Source organism: Phyllobates terribilis, unplaced genomic scaffold, assembly GCF_046119375.1.
Source record: "Phyllobates terribilis strain yellow unplaced genomic scaffold, ASM4611937v1 Scaffold_650__1_contigs__length_881393, whole genome shotgun sequence".
Taxonomy (NCBI): Eukaryota; Metazoa; Chordata; class Amphibia; order Anura; family Dendrobatidae; genus Phyllobates; species Phyllobates terribilis.
In genome coordinates, this window is record NW_027363410.1 from 357,739 (window position 1) to 375,300 (window position 17,562).

Sequence of the window (17,562 nt, forward strand, 5' to 3'; positions counted from 1 at the left end):
TAACAGAATGCCACAGACTAATCAACCAAACTTTTTGGGTTGGGTTCTCTTTTATAGTCTGCAGGCATTAAATGAAAGAAGTCAGTGTTCCAGCAGAAGGAGACAACGTTTCAGAAAAGGCATTGTAGCAAACCAAAAAAGAAATTTTAAGCGCAGCAGAGTAACCAGCGCACATACCTGTTAGCTCAGGTGAGTTTAAAAGGCTGCTGTTGATAACAAGGGCATTTGCTAAATAGATGGTGTGTGTGCAACAATATACTGAAAGGTCAATTATATTGTGCAGCTTATCTCACCACCTGTAGTTATTTAGGTGAAAGCTCCAAAATGCTTGCCTAATATGTCTGTTTATCCAAAAGGAAGTAAAAAGGGAGAGCTAGAAAGATAGCATTGCATCACATTACATGGCAATGCAATGCACAGTTGCTGAAGTTGAACCAAAATGAGCTTGTAATCTGGCTTCTGCAACTTTGAACATGAAAAATCCAATGAGGAGAAGAAAAGCAAAGCCAAAGAGTCCATCCCAAAATCCGACAAACAAGCAAAATGAACAAAAAACATTGAATTCAATTCTTTCTGATTTTAGAAACTGCATTAAAGAAGGGGTGCACCGGTCCTGGAGATACTGCAATACCAGGTCAATGCGTGGAGTGGACAGAGCAAGCTCTTTTTCCATCTCCCTGTTCTAAAAATCCATTTAATATATGGTCCCCAGATAGGGGACCTATCAGATATTAAACTGATAAGAACAGATACTACACTTGATCTTAGCCAAAAGGCCGAGAAGCGATAACCAGAATTGGTTTCAAACTACGGAGCCACCCAAGGATCCTGAAAAGTCCATTTGTGGAGATGAGCTCCTGGACTCCCGTTAAGAAGACATGTTGTCAACCTCTAGATCCCTTACATGCCTGCACTTTTCGGCTTGCTGCTGCTGCAATCCACGCGTTTTAGATCTGCATAACTCCACCTCTTTAAACACAGCACCTTCACCCCCTGCTGTTCCCACCCGCCTCAACACCGTTGGAAGGGAGGAGAACCAATTAAGGCGGGGGGTGGGGTGGAACGAGCAGCTGTCTACCCTTAGCAGGAGGGCTCCTGATTACATACCTCTCCTGCTGCTGCTGCTGCTGGCTGTCCAGCAGCAGACTGAAGGTGGCTACTGCTGTGCACAGGTATATAAAGGCTCAGAGCCTATTATGACACGCGCAGCCAGCGTTCCATTGCCACATTCCATCTACTGCAGGCAGGATACCTGGCTGGCTGAATGTCGCTGAGAAGCTCACAGAGACCGCCATAAGCAACAGTTTAACAGAATGCCACAGACTAATCAACCAAACTTTTTGGGTTGGGTTCTCTTTTATAGTCTGCAGGCATTAAATGAAAGAAGTCAGTGTTCCAGCAGAAGGAGACAACGTTTCAGAAAAGGCATTGTAGCAAACCAAAAAAGAAATTTTAAGCGCAGCAGAGTAACCAGCGCACATACCTGTTAGCTCAGGTGAGTTTAAAAGGCTGCTGTTGATAACAAGGGCATTTGCTAAATAGATGGTGTGTGTGCAACAATATACTGAAAGGTCAATTATATTGTGCAGCTTATCTCACCACCTGTAGTTATTTAGGTGAAAGCTCCAAAATGCTTGCCTAATATGTCTGTTTATCCAAAAGGAAGTAAAAAGGGAGAGCTAGAAAGATAGCATTGCATCACATTACATGGCAATGCAATGCACAGTTGCTGAAGTTGAACCAAAATGAGCTTGTAATCTGGCTTCTGCAACTTTGAACATGAAAAATCCAATGAGGAGAAGAAAAGCAAAGCCAAAGAGTCCATCCCAAAATCCGACAAACAAGCAAAATGAACAAAAAACATTGAATTCAATTCTTTCTGATTTTAGAAACTGCATTAAAGAAGGGGTGCACCGGTCCTGGAGATACTGCAATACCAGGTCAATGCGTGGAGTGGACAGAGCAAGCTCTTTTTCCATCTCCCTGTTCTAAAAATCCATTTAATATATGGTCCCCAGATAGGGGACGTATCAGATATTAAACTGATAAGAACAGATACTACACTTGATCTTAGCCAAAAGGCCGAGAAGCGATAACCAGAATTGGTTTCAAACTACGGAGCCACCCAAGGATCCTGAAAAGTCCATTTGTGGAGATGAGCTCCTGGACTCCCGTTAAGAAGACATGTTGTCAACCTCTAGATCCCTTACATGCCTGCACTTTTCGGCTTGCTGCTGCTGCAATCCACGCGTTTTAGATCTGCATAACTCCACCTCTTTAAACACAGCACCTTCACCCCCTGCTGTTCCCACCCGCCTCAACACCGTTGGAAGGGAGGAGAACCAATTAAGGCGGGGGGTGGGGTGGAACGAGCAGCTGTCTACCCTTAGCAGGAGGGCTCCTGATTACATACCTCTCCTGCTGCTGCTGCTGCTGGCTGTCCAGCAGCAGACTGAAGGTGGCTGCTGCTGTGCACAGGTATATAAAGGCTCAGAGCCTATTATGACACGCGCAGCCAGCGTTCCATTGCCACATTCCATCTACTGCAGGCAGGATACCTGGCTGGCTGAATGTCGCTGAGAAGCTCACAGAGACCGCCATAAGCAACAGTTTAACAGAATGCCACAGACTAATCAACCAAACTTTTTGGGTTGGGTTCTCTTTTATAGTCTGCAGGCATTAAATGAAAGAAGTCAGTGTTCCAGCAGAAGGAGACAACGTTTCAGAAAAGGCATTGTAGCAAACCAAAAAAGAAATTTTAAGCGCAACAGAGTAACCAGCGCACATACCTGTTAGCTCAGGTGAGTTTAAAAGGCTGCTGTTGATAACAAGGGCATTTGCTAAATAGATGGTGTGTGTGCAACAATATACTGAAAGGTCAATTATATTGTGCAGCTTATCTCACCACCTGTAGTTATTTAGGTGAAAGCTCCAAAAAGCTTGCCTAATATGTCTGTTTATCCAAAAGGAAGTAAAAAGGGAGAGCTAGAAAGATAGCATTGCATCACATTACATGGCAATGCAATGCACAGTTGCTGAAGTTGAACCAAAATGAGCTTGTAATCTGGCTTCTGCAACTTTGAACATGAAAAATCCAATGAGGAGAAGAAAAGCAAAGCCAAAGAGTCCATCCCAAAATCCGACAAACAAGCAAAATGAACAAAAAACATTGAATTCAATTCTTTCTGATTTTAGAAACTGCATTAAAGAAGGGGTGCACCGGTCCTGGAGATACTGCAATACCAGGTCAATGCGTGGAGTGGACAGAGCAAGCTCTTTTTCCATCTCCCTGTTCTAAAAATCCATTTAATATATGGTCCCCAGATAGGGGACGTATCAGATATTAAACTGATAAGAACAGATACTACACTTGATCTTAGCCAAAAGGCCGAGAAGCGATAACCAGAATTGGTTTCAAACTACGGAGCCACCCAAGGATCCTGAAAAGTCCATTTGTGGAGATGAGCTCCTGGACTCCCGTTAAGAAGACATGTTGTCAACCTCTAGATCCCTTACATGCCTGCACTTTTCGGCTTGCTGCTGCTGCAATCCACGCGTTTTAGATCTGCATAACTCCACCTCTTTAAACACAGCACCTTCACCCCCTGCTGTTCCCACCCGCCTCAACACCGTTGGAAGGGAGGAGAACCAATTAAGGCGGGGGGTGGGGTGGAACGAGCAGCTGTCTACCCTTAGCAGGAGGGCTCCTGATTACATACCTCTCCTGCTGCTGCTGCTGCTGGCTGTCCAGCAGCAGACTGAAGGTGGCTGCTGCTGTGCACAGGTATATAAAGGCTCAGAGCCTATTATGACACGCGCAGCCAGCGTTCTATTGCCACATTCCATCTACTGCAGGCAGGATACCTGGCTGGCTGAATGTCGCTGAGAAGCTCACAGAGACCGCCATAAGCAACAGTTTAACAGAATGCCACAGACTAATCAACCAAACTTTTTGGGTTGGGTTCTCTTTTATAGTCTGCAGGCATTAAATGAAAGAAGTCAGTGTTCCAGCAGAAGGAGACAACGTTTCAGAAAAGGCATTGTAGCAAACCAAAAAAGAAATTTTAAGCGCAGCAGAGTAACCAGCGCACATACCTGTTAGCTCAGGTGAGTTTAAAAGGCTGCTGTTGATAACAAGGGCATTTGCTAAATAGATGGTGTGTGTGCAACAATATACTGAAAGGTCAATTATATTGTGCAGCTTATCTCACCACCTGTAGTTATTTAGGTGAAAGCTCCAAAATGCTTGCCTAATATGTCTGTTTATCCAAAAGGAAGTAAAAAGGGAGAGCTAGAAAGATAGCATTGCATCACATTACATGGCAATGCAATGCACAGTTGCTGAAGTTGAACCAAAATGAGCTTGTAATCTGGCTTCTGCAACTTTGAACATGAAAAATCCAATGAGGAGAAGAAAAGCAAAGCCAAAGAGTCCATCCCAAAATCCGACAAACAAGCAAAATGAACAAAAAACATTGAATTCAATTCTTTCTGATTTTAGAAACTGCATTAAAGAAGGGGTGCACCGGTCCTGGAGATACTGCAATACCAGGTCAATGCGTGGAGTGGACAGAGCAAGCTCTTTTTCCATCTCCCTGTTCTAAAAATCCATTTAATATATGGTCCCCAGATAGGGGACGTATCAGATATTAAACTGATAAGAACAGATACTACACTTGATCTTAGCCAAAAGGCTGAGAAGCGATAACCAGAATTGGTTTCAAACTACGGAGCCACCCAAGGATCCTGAAAAGTCCATTTGTGGAGATGAGCTCCTGGACTCCCGTTAAGAAGACATGTTGTCAACCTCTAGATCCCTTACATGCCTGCACTTTTCGGCTTGCTGCTGCTGCAATCCACGCGTTTTAGATCTGCATAACTCCACCTCTTTAAACACAGCACCTTCACCCCCTGCTGTTCCCACCCGCCTCAACACCGTTGGAAGGGAGGAGAACCAATTAAGGCGGGGGGTGGGGTGGAACGAGCAGCTGTCTACCCTTAGCAGGAGGGCTCCTGATTACATACCTCTCCTGCTGCTGCTGCTGCTGGCTGTCCAGCAGCAGACTGAAGGTGGCTGCTGCTGTGCACAGGTATATAAAGGCTCAGAGCCTATTATGACACGCGCAGCCAGCGTTCCATTGCCACATTCCATCTACTGCAGGCAGGATACCTGGCTGGCTGAATGTCGCTGAGAAGCTCACAGAGACCGCCATAAGCAACAGTTTAACAGAATGCCACAGACTAATCAACCAAACTTTTTGGGTTGGGTTCTCTTTTATAGTCTGCAGGCATTAAATGAAAGAAGTCAGTGTTCCAGCAGAAGGAGACAACGTTTCAGAAAAGGCATTGTAGCAAACCAAAAAAGAAATTTTAAGCGCAGCAGAGTAACCAGCGCACATACCTGTTAGCTCAGGTGAGTTTAAAAGGCTGCTGTTGATAACAAGGGCATTTGCTAAATAGATGGTGTGTGTGCAACAATATACTGAAAGGTCAATTATATTGTGCAGCTTATCTCACCACCTGTAGTTATTTAGGTGAAAGCTCCAAAATGCTTGCCTAATATGTCTGTTTATCCAAAAGGAAGTAAAAAGGGAGAGCTAGAAAGATAGCATTGCATCACATTACATGGCAATGCAATGCACAGTTGCTGAAGTTGAACCAAAATGAGCTTGTAATCTGGCTTCTGCAACTTTGAACATGAAAAATCCAATGAGGAGAAGAAAAGCAAAGCCAAAGAGTCCATCCCAAAATCCGACAAACAAGCAAAATGAACAAAAAACATTGAATTCAATTCTTTCTGATTTTAGAAACTGCATTAAAGAAGGGGTGCACCGGTCCTGGAGATACTGCAATACCAGGTCAATGCGTGGAGTGGACAGAGCAAGCTCTTTTTCCATCTCCCTGTTCTAAAAATCCATTTAATATATGGTCCCCAGATAGGGGACGTATCAGATATTAAACTGATAAGAACAGATACTACACTTGATCTTAGCCAAAAGGTCGAGAAGCGATAACCAGAATTGGTTTCAAACTACGGAGCCACCCAAGGATCCTGAAAAGTCCATTTGTGGAGATGAGCTCCTGGACTCCCGTTAAGAAGACATGTTGTCAACCTCTAGATCCCTTACATGCCTGCACTTTTCGGCTTGCTGCTGCTGCAATCCACGCGTTTTAGATCTGCATAACTCCACCTCTTTAAACACAGCACCTTCACCCCCTGCTGTTCCCACCCGCCTCAACATCGTTGGAAGGGAGGAGAACCAATTAAGGCGGGGGGTGGGGTGGAACGAGCAGCTGTCTACCCTTAGCAGGAGGGCTCCTGATTACATACCTCTCCTGCTGCTGCTGCTGCTGGCTGTCCAGCAGCAGACTGAAGGTGGCTGCTGCTGTGCACAGGTATATAAAGGCTCAGAGCCTATTATGACACGCGCAGCCAGCGTTCCATTGCCACATTCCATCTACTGCAGGCAGGATACCTGGCTGGCTGAATGTCGCTGAGAAGCTCACAGAGACCGCCATAAGCAACAGTTTAACAGAATGCCACAGACTAATCAACCAAACTTTTTGGGTTGGGTTCTCTTTTATAGTCTGCAGGCATTAAATGAAAGAAGTCAGTGTTCCAGCAGAAGGAGACAACGTTTCAGAAAAGGCATTGTAGCAAACCAAAAAAGAAATTTTAAGCGCAGCAGAGTAACCAGCGCACATACCTGTTAGCTCAGGTGAGTTTAAAAGGCTGCTGTTGATAACAAGGGCATTTGCTAAATAGATGGTGTGTGTGCAACAATATACTGAAAGGTCAATTATATTGTGCAGCTTATCTCACCACCTGTAGTTATTTAGGTGAAAGCTCCAAAATGCTTGCCTAATATGTCTGTTTATCCAAAAGGAAGTAAAAAGGGAGAGCTAGAAAGATAGCATTGCATCACATTACATGGCAATGCAATGCACAGTTGCTGAAGTTGAACCAAAATGAGCTTGTAATCTGGCTTCTGCAACTTTGAACATGAAAAATCCAATGAGGAGAAGAAAAGCAAAGCCAAAGAGTCCATCCCAAAATCCGACAAACAAGCAAAATGAACAAAAAACATTGAATTCAATTCTTTCTGATTTTAGAAACTGCATTAAAGAAGGGGTGCACCGGTCCTGGAGATACTGCAATACCAGGTCAATGCGTGGAGTGGACAGAGCAAGCTCTTTTTCCATCTCCCTGTTCTAAAAATCCATTTAATATATGGTCCCCAGATAGGGGACGTATCAGATATTAAACTGATAAGAACAGATACTACACTTGATCTTAGCCAAAAGGCCGAGAAGCGATAACCAGAATTGGTTTCAAACTACGGAGCCACCCAAGGATCCTGAAAAGTCCATTTGTGGAGATGAGCTCCTGGACTCCCGTTAAGAAGACATGTTGTCAACCTCTAGATCCCTTACATGCCTGCACTTTTCGGCTTGCTGCTGCTGCAATCCACGCGTTTTAGATCTGCATAACTCCACCTCTTTAAACACAGCACCTTCACCCCCTGCTGTTCCCACCCGCCTCAACACCGTTGGAAGCGAGGAGAACCAATTAAGGCGGGGGGTGGGGTGGAACGAGCAGCTGTCTACCCTTAGCAGGAGGGCTCCTGATTACATACCTCTCCTGCTGCTGCTGCTGCTGGCTGTCCAGCAGCAGACTGAAGGTGGCTGCTGCTGTGCACAGGTATATAAAGGCTCAGAGCCTATTATGACACGCGCAGCCAGCGTTCCATTGCCACATTCCATCTACTGCAGGCAGGATACCTGGCTGGCTGAATGTCGCTGAGAAGCTCACAGAGACCGCCATAAGCAACAGTTTAACAGAATGCCACAGACTAATCAACCAAACTTTTTGGGTTGGGTTCTCTTTTATAGTCTGCAGGCATTAAATGAAAGAAGTCAGTGTTCCAGCAGAAGGAGACAACGTTTCAGAAAAGGCATTGTAGCAAACCAAAAAAGAAATTTTAAGCGCAGCAGAGTAACCAGCGCACATACCTGTTAGCTCAGGTGAGTTTAAAAGGCTGCTGTTGATAACAAGGGCATTTGCTAAATAGATGGTGTGTGTGCAACAATATACTGAAAGGTCAATTATATTGTGCAGCTTATCTCACCACCTGTAGTTATTTAGGTGAAAGCTCCAAAATGCTTGCCTAATATGTCTGTTTATCCAAAAGGAAGTAAAAAGGGAGAGCTAGAAAGATAGCATTGCATCACATTACATGGCAATGCAATGCACAGTTGCTGAAGTTGAACCAAAATGAGCTTGTAATCTGGCTTCTGCAACTTTGAACATGAAAAATCCAATGAGGAGAAGAAAAGCAAAGCCAAAGAGTCCATCCCAAAATCCGACAAACAAGCAAAATGAACAAAAAACATTGAATTCAATTCTTTCTGATTTTAGAAACTGCATTAAAGAAGGGGTGCACCGGTCCTGGAGATACTGCAATACCAGGTCAATGCGTGGAGTGGACAGAGCAAGCTCTTTTTCCATCTCCCTGTTCTAAAAATCCATTTAATATATGGTCCCCAGATATGGGACGTATCAGATATTAAACTGATAAGAACAGATTTTTTTTTTTTTTTTTTTTCCAAACACTCAGAAATTAAGTTTTATAATCTTAAATCGTATATCACCAAACTCAAGATTTTAGTTCCATCATCGTGTTTAGATATTATATTTATATTTTTTCATTTGAATTAATATATATAAAGTTAAACATAACAATTCCTTTGCAGTTTCAACAGTTTCCAAACAAATCACCACTGACATTACTTCACCCGGTTTCCCAAACTAAATATCCCCTTTTTCTCTTTTACTTTCCTCCCAACAAAACCCCTTAACTTCTTTTCTTCCTCCTCATGCTCTAACCGCATCTGTTCCCTATCATACTCTTCCTCATCATCTCTGAAAGTCACCACCTTCTCCAACACTTTACCCTTTTCCTCTTTTACTTCTTTCTTTTCACCAGATACTTTCCTTGATCCACAATTTTCCTGTACCGTTACCTTTTTCTTCAATTTCACCTTTAAACTTTCAACTTCTTTTCCCTGCTTATTCTCCTCTATAATTATGGCATCAACTTCCTTCTTCATTTTATCACCAATATCTTCCTTTTGTCCTCCAAAGTTCTTTTCAAAAGTTCCTTTGCTGCTTTCCATGTAACAATACCCAGAACTCCCGTTTACCATAATCCTCCCATTATGCAAATTTTCTTCTCCTGTTGTCCACACCAAAAAACGTCTCTTTCCGTTCCAAATACCAACTTTGTTCCTGTATAATTTCTGAAACTTTACCATCTTACATTTAGATTCCAAAAAAACCATTATCTCCTCTATTTCCACAAACGGATTGTCCATGTAAATTATCACACTCTTCGGTTTCCCCATGAATGATGCACTTACTCCAATTTTCCCAGAATCCTCTTCACTCCAGCCTTTGAAAAAATGAATGCACTTTTCCTCAGAAACTAGAGTCACATCACAAACTTTACCTTGCTTTATTTCTTGCATACAGTAGATATCCTTCTCCAAAACTTCATATTTCCTCAAAATTTCCAGAATCCATTTTTCTTCCAAAAAAGTTTCTTCCGTCTCCCGTTTCACAAAAAAACGTAAGCATCTCTTCTTTTTCCAAAACTCCATCTCAACGATCCGTTTTCCTTCCGTTTTTTCCTTTTAATCCTCCAAATGTTGCCACCACAGCTATGTGTGGCGACAGTTGCCCCCCACAGCTATGTGTGGTGACAAGGTGATCGCCTCTCGTTGCCCAGGGACTAATCCGACTCCCTAATAGCAGCAGGGGGGTTTAGCTCCACCGATAAGTGTAGCGATCCCCCCAGGCCAAGGAGCCGGGTACCCCAAGCGCCTCCCAGCCAAGACCAAGGCAGAAACCGCTAGATCACTGCACTTGATCTTAGCCAAAAGGCCGAGAAGCGATAACCAGAATTGGTTTCAAACTACGGAGCCACCCAAGGATCCTGAAAAGTCCATTTGTGGAGATGAGCTCCTGGACTCCCGTTAAGAAGACATGTTGTCAACCTCTAGATCCCTTACATGCCTGCACTTTTCGGCTTGCTGCTGCTGCAATCCACGCGTTTTAGATCTGCATAACTCCACCTCTTTAAACACAGCACCTTCACCCCCTGCTGTTCCCACCCGCCTCAACACCGTTGGAAGGGAGGAGAACCAATTAAGGCGGGGGGTGGGGTGGAACGAGCAGCTGTCTACCCTTAGCAGGAGGGCTCCTGATTACATACCTCTCCTGCTGCTGCTGCTGCTGGCTGTCCAGCAGCAGACTGAAGGTGGCTGCTGCTGTGCACAGGTATATAAAGGCTCAGAGCCTATTATGACACGCGCAGCCAGCGTTCCATTGCCACATTCCATCTACTGCAGGCAGGATACCTGGCTGGCTGAATGTCGCTGAGAAGCTCACAGAGACCGCCATAAGCAACAGTTTAACAGAATGCCACAGACTAATCAACCAAACTTTTTGGGTTGGGTTCTCTTTTATAGTCTGCAGGCATTAAATGAAAGAAGTCAGTGTTCCAGCAGAAGGAGACAACGTTTCAGAAAAGGCATTGTAGCAAACCAAAAAAGAAATTTTAAGCGCAGCAGAGTAACCAGCGCACATACCTGTTAGCTCAGGTGAGTTTAAAAGGCTGCTGTTGATAACAAGGGCATTTGCTAAATAGATGGTGTGTGTGCAACAATATACTGAAAGGTCAATTATATTGTGCAGCTTATCTCACCACCTGTAGTTATTTAGGTGAAAGCTCCAAAATGCTTGCCTAATATGTCTGTTTATCCAAAAGGAAGTAAAAAGGGAGAGCTAGAAAGATAGCATTGCATCACATTACATGGCAATGCAATGCACAGTTGCTGAAGTTGAACCAAAATGAGCTTGTAATCTGGCTTCTGCAACTTTGAACATGAAAAATCCAATGAGGAGAAGAAAAGCAAAGCCAAAGAGTCCATCCCAAAATCCGACAAACAAGCAAAATGAACAAAAAACATTGAATTCAATTCTTTCTGATTTTAGAAACTGCATTAAAGAAGGGGTGCACCGGTCCTGGAGATACTGCAATACCAGGTCAATGCGTGGAGTGGACAGAGCAAGCTCTTTTTCCATCTCCCTGTTCTAAAAATCCATTTAATATATGGTCCCCTGATAGGGGACGTATCAGATATTAAACTGATAAGAACAGATACTACACTTGATCTTAGCCAAAAGGCCGAGAAGCGATAACCAGAATTGGTTTCAAACTACGCAGCCACCCAAGGATCCTGAAAAGTCCATTTGTGGAGATGAGCTCCTGGACTCCCGTTAAGAAGACATGTTGTCAACCTCTAGATCCCTTACATGCCTGCACTTTTCGGCTTGCTGCTGCTGCAATCCACGCGTTTTAGATCTGCATAACTCCACCTCTTTAAACACAGCACCTTCACCCCCTGCTGTTCCCACCCGCCTCAACACCGTTGGAAGGGAGGAGAACCAATTAAGGCGGGGGGGTGGGGTGGAACGAGCAGCTGTCTACCCTTAGCAGGAGGGCTCCTGATTACATACCTCTCCTGCTGCTGCTGCTGCTGGCTGTCCAGCAGCAGACTGAAGGTGGCTGCTGCTGTGCACAGGTATATAAAGGCTCAGAGCCTATTATGACACGCGCAGCCAGCGTTCCATTGCCACATTCCATCTACTGCAGGCAGGATACCTGGCTGGCTGAATGTCGCTGAGAAGCTCACAGAGACCGCCATAAGCAACAGTTTAACAGAATGCCACAGACTAATCAACCAAACTTTTTGGGTTGGGTTCTCTTTTATAGTCTGCAGGCATTAAATGAAAGAAGTCAGTGTTCCAGCAGAAGGAGACAACGTTTCAGAAAAGGCATTGTAGCAAACCAAAAAAGAAATTTTAAGCGCAGCAGAGTAACCAGCGCACATACCTGTTAGCTCAGGTGAGTTTAAAAGGCTGCTGTTGATAACAAGGGCATTTGCTAAATAGATGGTGTGTGTGCAACAATATACTGAAAGGTCAATTATATTGTGCAGCTTATCTCACCACCTGTAGTTATTTAGGTGAAAGCTCCAAAATGCTTGCCTAATATGTCTGTTTATCCAAAAGGAAGTAAAAAGGGAGAGCTAGAAAGATAGCATTGCATCACATTACATGGCAATGCAATGCACAGTTGCTGAAGTTGAACCAAAATGAGCTTGTAATCTGGCTTCTGCAACTTTGAACATGAAAAATCCAATGAGGAGAAGAAAAGCAAAGCCAAAGAGTCCATCCCAAAATCCGACAAACAAGCAAAATGAACAAAAAACATTGAATTCAATTCTTTCTGATTTTAGAAACTGCATTAAAGAAGGGGTGCACCGGTCCTGGAGATACTGCAATACCAGGTCAATGCGTGGAGTGGACAGAGCAAGCTCTTTTTCCATCTCCCTGTTCTAAAAATCCATTTAATATATGGTCCCCAGATAGGGGACGTATCAGATATTAAACTGATAAGAACAGATACTACACTTGATCTTAGCCAAAAGGCCGAGAAGCGATAACCAGAATTGGTTTCAAACTACGGAGCCACCCAAGGATCCTGAAAAGTCCATTTGTGGAGATGAGCTCCTGGACTCCCGTTAAGAAGACATGTTGTCAACCTCTAGATCCCTTACATGCCTGCACTTTTCGGCTTGCTGCTGCTGCAATCCACGCGTTTTAGATCTGCATAACTCCACCTCTTTAAACACAGCACCTTCACCCCCTGCTGTTCCCACCCGCCTCAACACCGTTGGAAGGGAGGAGAACCAATTAAGGCGGGGGGTGGGGTGGAACGAGCAGCTGTCTACCCTTAGCAGGAGGGCTCCTGATTACATACCTCTCCTGCTGCTGCTGGCTGTCCAGCAGCAGACTGAAGGTGGCTGCTGCTGTGCACAGGTATATAAAGGCTCAGAGCCTATTATGACACGCGCAGCCAGCGTTCCATTGCCACATTCCATCTACTGCAGGCAGGATACCTGGCTGGCTGAATGTCGCTGAGAAGCTCACAGAGACCGCCATAAGCAACAGTTTAACAGAATGCCACAGACTAATCAACCAAACTTTTTGGGTTGGGTTCTCTTTTATAGTCTGCAGGCATTAAATGAAAGAAGTCAGTGTTCCAGCAGAAGGAGACAACGTTTCAGAAAAGGCATTGTAGCAAACCAAAAAAGAAATTTTAAGCGCAGCAGAGTAACCAGCGCACATACCTGTTAGCTCAGGTGAGTTTAAAAGGCTGCTGTTGATAACAAGGGCATTTGCTAAATAGATGGTGTGTGTGCAACAATATACTGAAAGGTCAATTATATTGTGCAGCTTATCTCACCACCTGTAGTTATTTAGGTGAAAGCTCCAAAATGCTTGCCTAATATGTCTGTTTATCCAAAAGGAAGTAAAAAGGGAGAGCTAGAAAGATAGCATTGCATCACATTACATGGCAATGCAATGCACAGTTGCTGAAGTTGAACCAAAATGAGCTTGTAATCTGGCTTCTGCAACTTTGAACATGAAAAATCCAATGAGGAGAAGAAAAGCAAACCAAAGAGTCCATCCCAAAATCCGACAAACAAGCAAAATGAACAAAAAACATTGAATTCAATTCTTTCTGATTTTAGAAACTGCATTAAAGAAGGGGTGCACCGGTCCTGGAGATACTGCAATACCAGGTCAATGCGTGGAGTGGACAGAGCAAGCTCTTTTTCCATCTCCCTGTTCTAAAAATCCATTTAATATATGGTCCCCAGATAGGGGACGTATCAGATATTAAACTGATAAGAACAGATACTACACTTGATCTTAGCCAAAAGGCCGAGAAGCGATAACCAGAATTGGTTTCAAACTACGGAGCCACCCAAGGATCCTGAAAAGTCCATTTGTGGAGATGAGCTCCTGGACTCCCGTTAAGAAGACATGTTGTCAACCTCTAGATCCCTTACATGCCTGCACTTTTCGGCTTGCTGCTGCTGCAATCCACGCGTTTTAGATCTGCATAACTCCACCTCTTTAAACACAGCACCTTCACCCCCTGCTGTTCCCACCCGCCTCAACACCGTTGGAAGGGAGGAGAACCAATTAAGGCGGGGGGTGGGGTGGAACGAGCAGCTGTCTACCCTTAGCAGGAGGGCTCCTGATTACATACCTCTCCTGCTGCTGCTGCTGCTGGCTGTCCAGCAGCAGACTGAAGGTGGCTGCTGCTGTGCACAGGTATATAAAGGCTCAGAGCCTATTATGACACGCGCAGCCAGCGTTCCATTGCCACATTCCATCTACTGCAGGCAGGATACCTGGCTGGCTGAATGTCGCTGAGAAGCTCACAGAGACCGCCATAAGCAACAGTTTAACAGAATGCCACAGACTAATCAACCAAACTTTTTGGGTTGGGTTCTCTTTTATAGTCTGCAGGCATTAAATGAAAGAAGTCAGTGTTCCAGCAGAAGGAGACAACGTTTCAGAAAAGGCATTGTAGCAAACCAAAAAAGAAATTTTAAGCGCAGCAGAGTAACCAGCGCACATACCTGTTAGCTCAGGTGAGTTTAAAAGGCTGCTGTTGATAACAAGGGCATTTGCTAAATAGATGGTGTGTGTGCAACAATATACTGAAAGGTCAATTATATTGTGCAGCTTATCTCACCACCTGTAGTTATTTAGGTGAAAGCTCCAAAATGCTTGCCTAATATGTCTGTTTATCCAAAAGGAAGTAAAAAGGGAGAGCTAGAAAGATAGCATTGCATCACATTACATGGCAATGCAATGCACAGTTGCTGAAGTTGAACCAAAATGAGCTTGTAATCTGGCTTCTGCAACTTTGAACATGAAAAATCCAATGAGGAGAAGAAAAGCAAAGCCAAAGAGTCCATCCCAAAATCCGACAAACAAGCAAAATGAACAAAAAACATTGAATTCAATTCTTTCTGATTTTAGAAACTGCATTAAAGAAGGGGTGCACCGGTCCTGGAGATACTGCAATACCAGGTCAATGCGTGGAGTGGACAGAGCAAGCTCTTTTTCCATCTCCCTGTTCTAAAAATCCATTTAATATATGGTCCCCAGATAGGGGACGTATCAGATATTAAACTGATAAGAACAGATACTACACTTGATCTTAGCCAAAAGGCCGAGAAGCGATAACCAGAATTGGTTTCAAACTACGGAGCCACCCAAGGATCCTGAAAAGTCCATTTGTGGAGATGAGCTCCTGGACTCCCGTTAAGAAGACATGTTGTCAACCTCTAGATCCCTTACATGCCTGCACTTTTCGGCTTGCTGCTGCTGCAATCCACGCGTTTTAGATCTGCATAACTCCACCTCTTTAAACACAGCACCTTCACCCCCTGCTGTTCCCACCCGCCTCAACACCGTTGGAAGGGAGGAGAACCAATTAAGGCGGGGGGTGGGGTGGAACGAGCAGCTGTCTACCCTTAGCAGGAGGGCTCCTGATTACATACCTCTCCTGCTGCTGCTGCTGCTGGCTGTCCAGCAGCAGACTGAAGGTGGCTGCTGCTGTGCACAGGTATATAAAGGCTCAGAGCCTATTATGACACGCGCAGCCAGCGTTCCATTGCCACATTCCATCTACTGCAGGCAGGATACCTGGCTGGCTGAATGTCGCTGAGAAGCTCACAGAGACCGCCATAAGCAACAGTTTAACAGAATGCCACAGACTAATCAACCAAACTTTTTGGGTTGGGTTCTCTTTTATAGTCTGCAGGCATTAAATGAAAGAAGTCAGTGTTCCAGCAGAAGGAGACAACGTTTCAGAAAAGGCATTGTAGCAAACCAAAAAAGAAATTTTAAGCGCAGCAGAGTAACCAGCGCACATACCTGTTAGCTCAGGTGAGTTTAAAAGGCTGCTGTTGATAACAAGGGCATTTGCTAAATAGATGGTGTGTGTGCAACAATATACTGAAAGGTCAATTATATTGTGCAGCTTATCTCACCACCTGTAGTTATTTAGGTGAAAGCTCCAAAATGCTTGCCTAATATGTCTGTTTATCCAAAAGGAAGTAAAAAGGGAGAGCTAGAAAGATAGCATTGCATCACATTACATGGCAATGCAATGCACAGTTGCTGAAGTTGAACCAAAATGAGCTTGTAATCTGGCTTCTGCAACTTTGAACATGAAAAATCCAATGAGGAGAAGAAAAGCAAAGCCAAAGAGTCCATCCCAAAATCCGACAAACAAGCAAAATGAACAAAAAACATTGAATTCAATTCTTTCTGATTTTAGAAACTGCATTAAAGAAGGGGTGCACCGGTCCTGGAGATACTGCAATACCAGGTCAATGCGTGGAGTGGACAGAGCAAGCTCTTTTTCCATCTCCCTGTTCTAAAAATCCATTTAATATATGGTCCCCAGATAGGGGACGTATCAGATATTAAACTGATAAGAACAGATACTACACTTGATCTTAGCCAAAAGGCCGAGAAGCGATAACCAGAATTGGTTTCAAACTACGGAGCCACCCAAGGATCCTGAAAAGTCCATTTGTGGAGATGAGCTCCTGGACTCCCGTTAAGAACACATGTTGTCAACCTCTAGATCCCTTACATGCCTGCACTTTTCGGCTTGCTGCTGCTGCAATCCACGCGTTTTAGATCTGCATAACTCCACCTCTTTAAACACAGCACCTTCACCCCCTGCTGTTCCCACCCGCCTCAACACCGTTGGAAGGGAGGAGAACCAATTAAGGCGGGGGGTGGGGTGGAACGAGCAGCTGTCTACCCTTAGCAGGAGGGCTCCTGATTACATACCTCTCCTGCTGCTGCTGCTGCTGGCTGTCCAGCAGCAGACTGAAGGTGGCTGCTGCTGTGCACAGGTATATAAAGGCTCAGAGCCTATTATGACACGCGCAGCCAGCGTTCCATTGCCACATTCCATCTACTGCAGGCAGGATACCTGGCTGGCTGAATGTCGCTGAGAAGCTCACAGAGACCGCCATAAGCAACAGTTTAACAGAATGCCACAGACTAATCAACCAAACTTTTTGGGTTGGGTTCTCTTTTATAGTCTGCAGGCATTAAATGAAAGAAGTCAGTGTTCCAGCAGAAGGAGACAACGTTTCAGAAAAGGCATTGTAGCAAACCAAAAAAGAAATTTTAAGCGCAGCAGAGTAACCAGCGCATATACCTGTTAGCTCAGGTGAGTTTAAAAGGCTGCTGTTGATAACAAGGGCATTTGCTAAATAGATGGTGTGTGTGCAACAATATACTGAAAGGTCAATTATATTGTGCAGCTTATCTCACCACCTGTAGTTATTTAGGTGAAAGCTCCAAAATGCTTGCCTAATATGTCTGTTTATCCAAAAGGAAGTAAAAAGGGAGAGCTAGAAAGATAGCATTGCATCACATTACATGGCAATGCAATGCACAGTTGCTGAAGTTGAACCAAAATGAGCTTGTAATCTGGCTTCTGCAACTTTGAACATGAAAAATCCAATGAGGAGAAGAAAAGCAAAGCCAAAGAGTCCATCCCAAAATCCGACAAACAAGCAAAATGAACAAAAAACATTGAATTC

The 17,562-nt window shown here is 44.2% G+C and overlaps 12 non-coding genes across 12 annotated transcripts; all 12 read right to left on the reverse strand.

The window, feature by feature from the left end:
* Positions 1-597: 597 nt before the first annotated feature.
* On the reverse strand, positions 598-788 carry LOC141235184 (U2 spliceosomal RNA). Its single transcript, XR_012301038.1, has one exon. It is a non-coding gene; the product is annotated as a U2 spliceosomal RNA (small nuclear RNA).
* A 1,115-nt stretch (positions 789-1,903) lies between these two features.
* Positions 1,904-2,094, reverse strand: LOC141234951 (U2 spliceosomal RNA). The gene has a single exon (XR_012300812.1). It is a non-coding gene; the product is annotated as a U2 spliceosomal RNA (small nuclear RNA).
* Positions 2,095-3,209: 1,115 nt separating this feature from the next.
* LOC141234952 (U2 spliceosomal RNA) lies at positions 3,210-3,400 on the reverse strand. Its single transcript, XR_012300813.1, has one exon. It is a non-coding gene; the product is annotated as a U2 spliceosomal RNA (small nuclear RNA).
* Positions 3,401-4,515: 1,115 nt separating this feature from the next.
* Positions 4,516-4,706, reverse strand: LOC141235182 (U2 spliceosomal RNA). The gene has a single exon (XR_012301036.1). It is a non-coding gene; the product is annotated as a U2 spliceosomal RNA (small nuclear RNA).
* Positions 4,707-5,821: 1,115 nt separating this feature from the next.
* LOC141235267 (U2 spliceosomal RNA) lies at positions 5,822-6,012 on the reverse strand. The gene has a single exon (XR_012301118.1). It is a non-coding gene; the product is annotated as a U2 spliceosomal RNA (small nuclear RNA).
* A 1,115-nt stretch (positions 6,013-7,127) lies between these two features.
* On the reverse strand, positions 7,128-7,318 carry LOC141234953 (U2 spliceosomal RNA). The gene has a single exon (XR_012300814.1). It is a non-coding gene; the product is annotated as a U2 spliceosomal RNA (small nuclear RNA).
* Positions 7,319-8,433: 1,115 nt separating this feature from the next.
* On the reverse strand, positions 8,434-8,625 carry LOC141235360 (U2 spliceosomal RNA). Its single transcript, XR_012301193.1, has one exon. It is a non-coding gene; the product is annotated as a U2 spliceosomal RNA (small nuclear RNA).
* A 2,445-nt stretch (positions 8,626-11,070) lies between these two features.
* LOC141234966 (U2 spliceosomal RNA) lies at positions 11,071-11,261 on the reverse strand. The gene has a single exon (XR_012300827.1). It is a non-coding gene; the product is annotated as a U2 spliceosomal RNA (small nuclear RNA).
* A 1,116-nt stretch (positions 11,262-12,377) lies between these two features.
* On the reverse strand, positions 12,378-12,568 carry LOC141234954 (U2 spliceosomal RNA). The gene has a single exon (XR_012300815.1). It is a non-coding gene; the product is annotated as a U2 spliceosomal RNA (small nuclear RNA).
* A 1,108-nt stretch (positions 12,569-13,676) lies between these two features.
* Positions 13,677-13,867, reverse strand: LOC141234955 (U2 spliceosomal RNA). Its single transcript, XR_012300816.1, has one exon. It is a non-coding gene; the product is annotated as a U2 spliceosomal RNA (small nuclear RNA).
* A 1,115-nt stretch (positions 13,868-14,982) lies between these two features.
* On the reverse strand, positions 14,983-15,173 carry LOC141234956 (U2 spliceosomal RNA). The gene has a single exon (XR_012300817.1). It is a non-coding gene; the product is annotated as a U2 spliceosomal RNA (small nuclear RNA).
* A 1,115-nt stretch (positions 15,174-16,288) lies between these two features.
* Positions 16,289-16,479, reverse strand: LOC141234957 (U2 spliceosomal RNA). Its single transcript, XR_012300818.1, has one exon. It is a non-coding gene; the product is annotated as a U2 spliceosomal RNA (small nuclear RNA).
* Between the last annotated feature and the right edge of the window lie 1,083 nt (positions 16,480-17,562).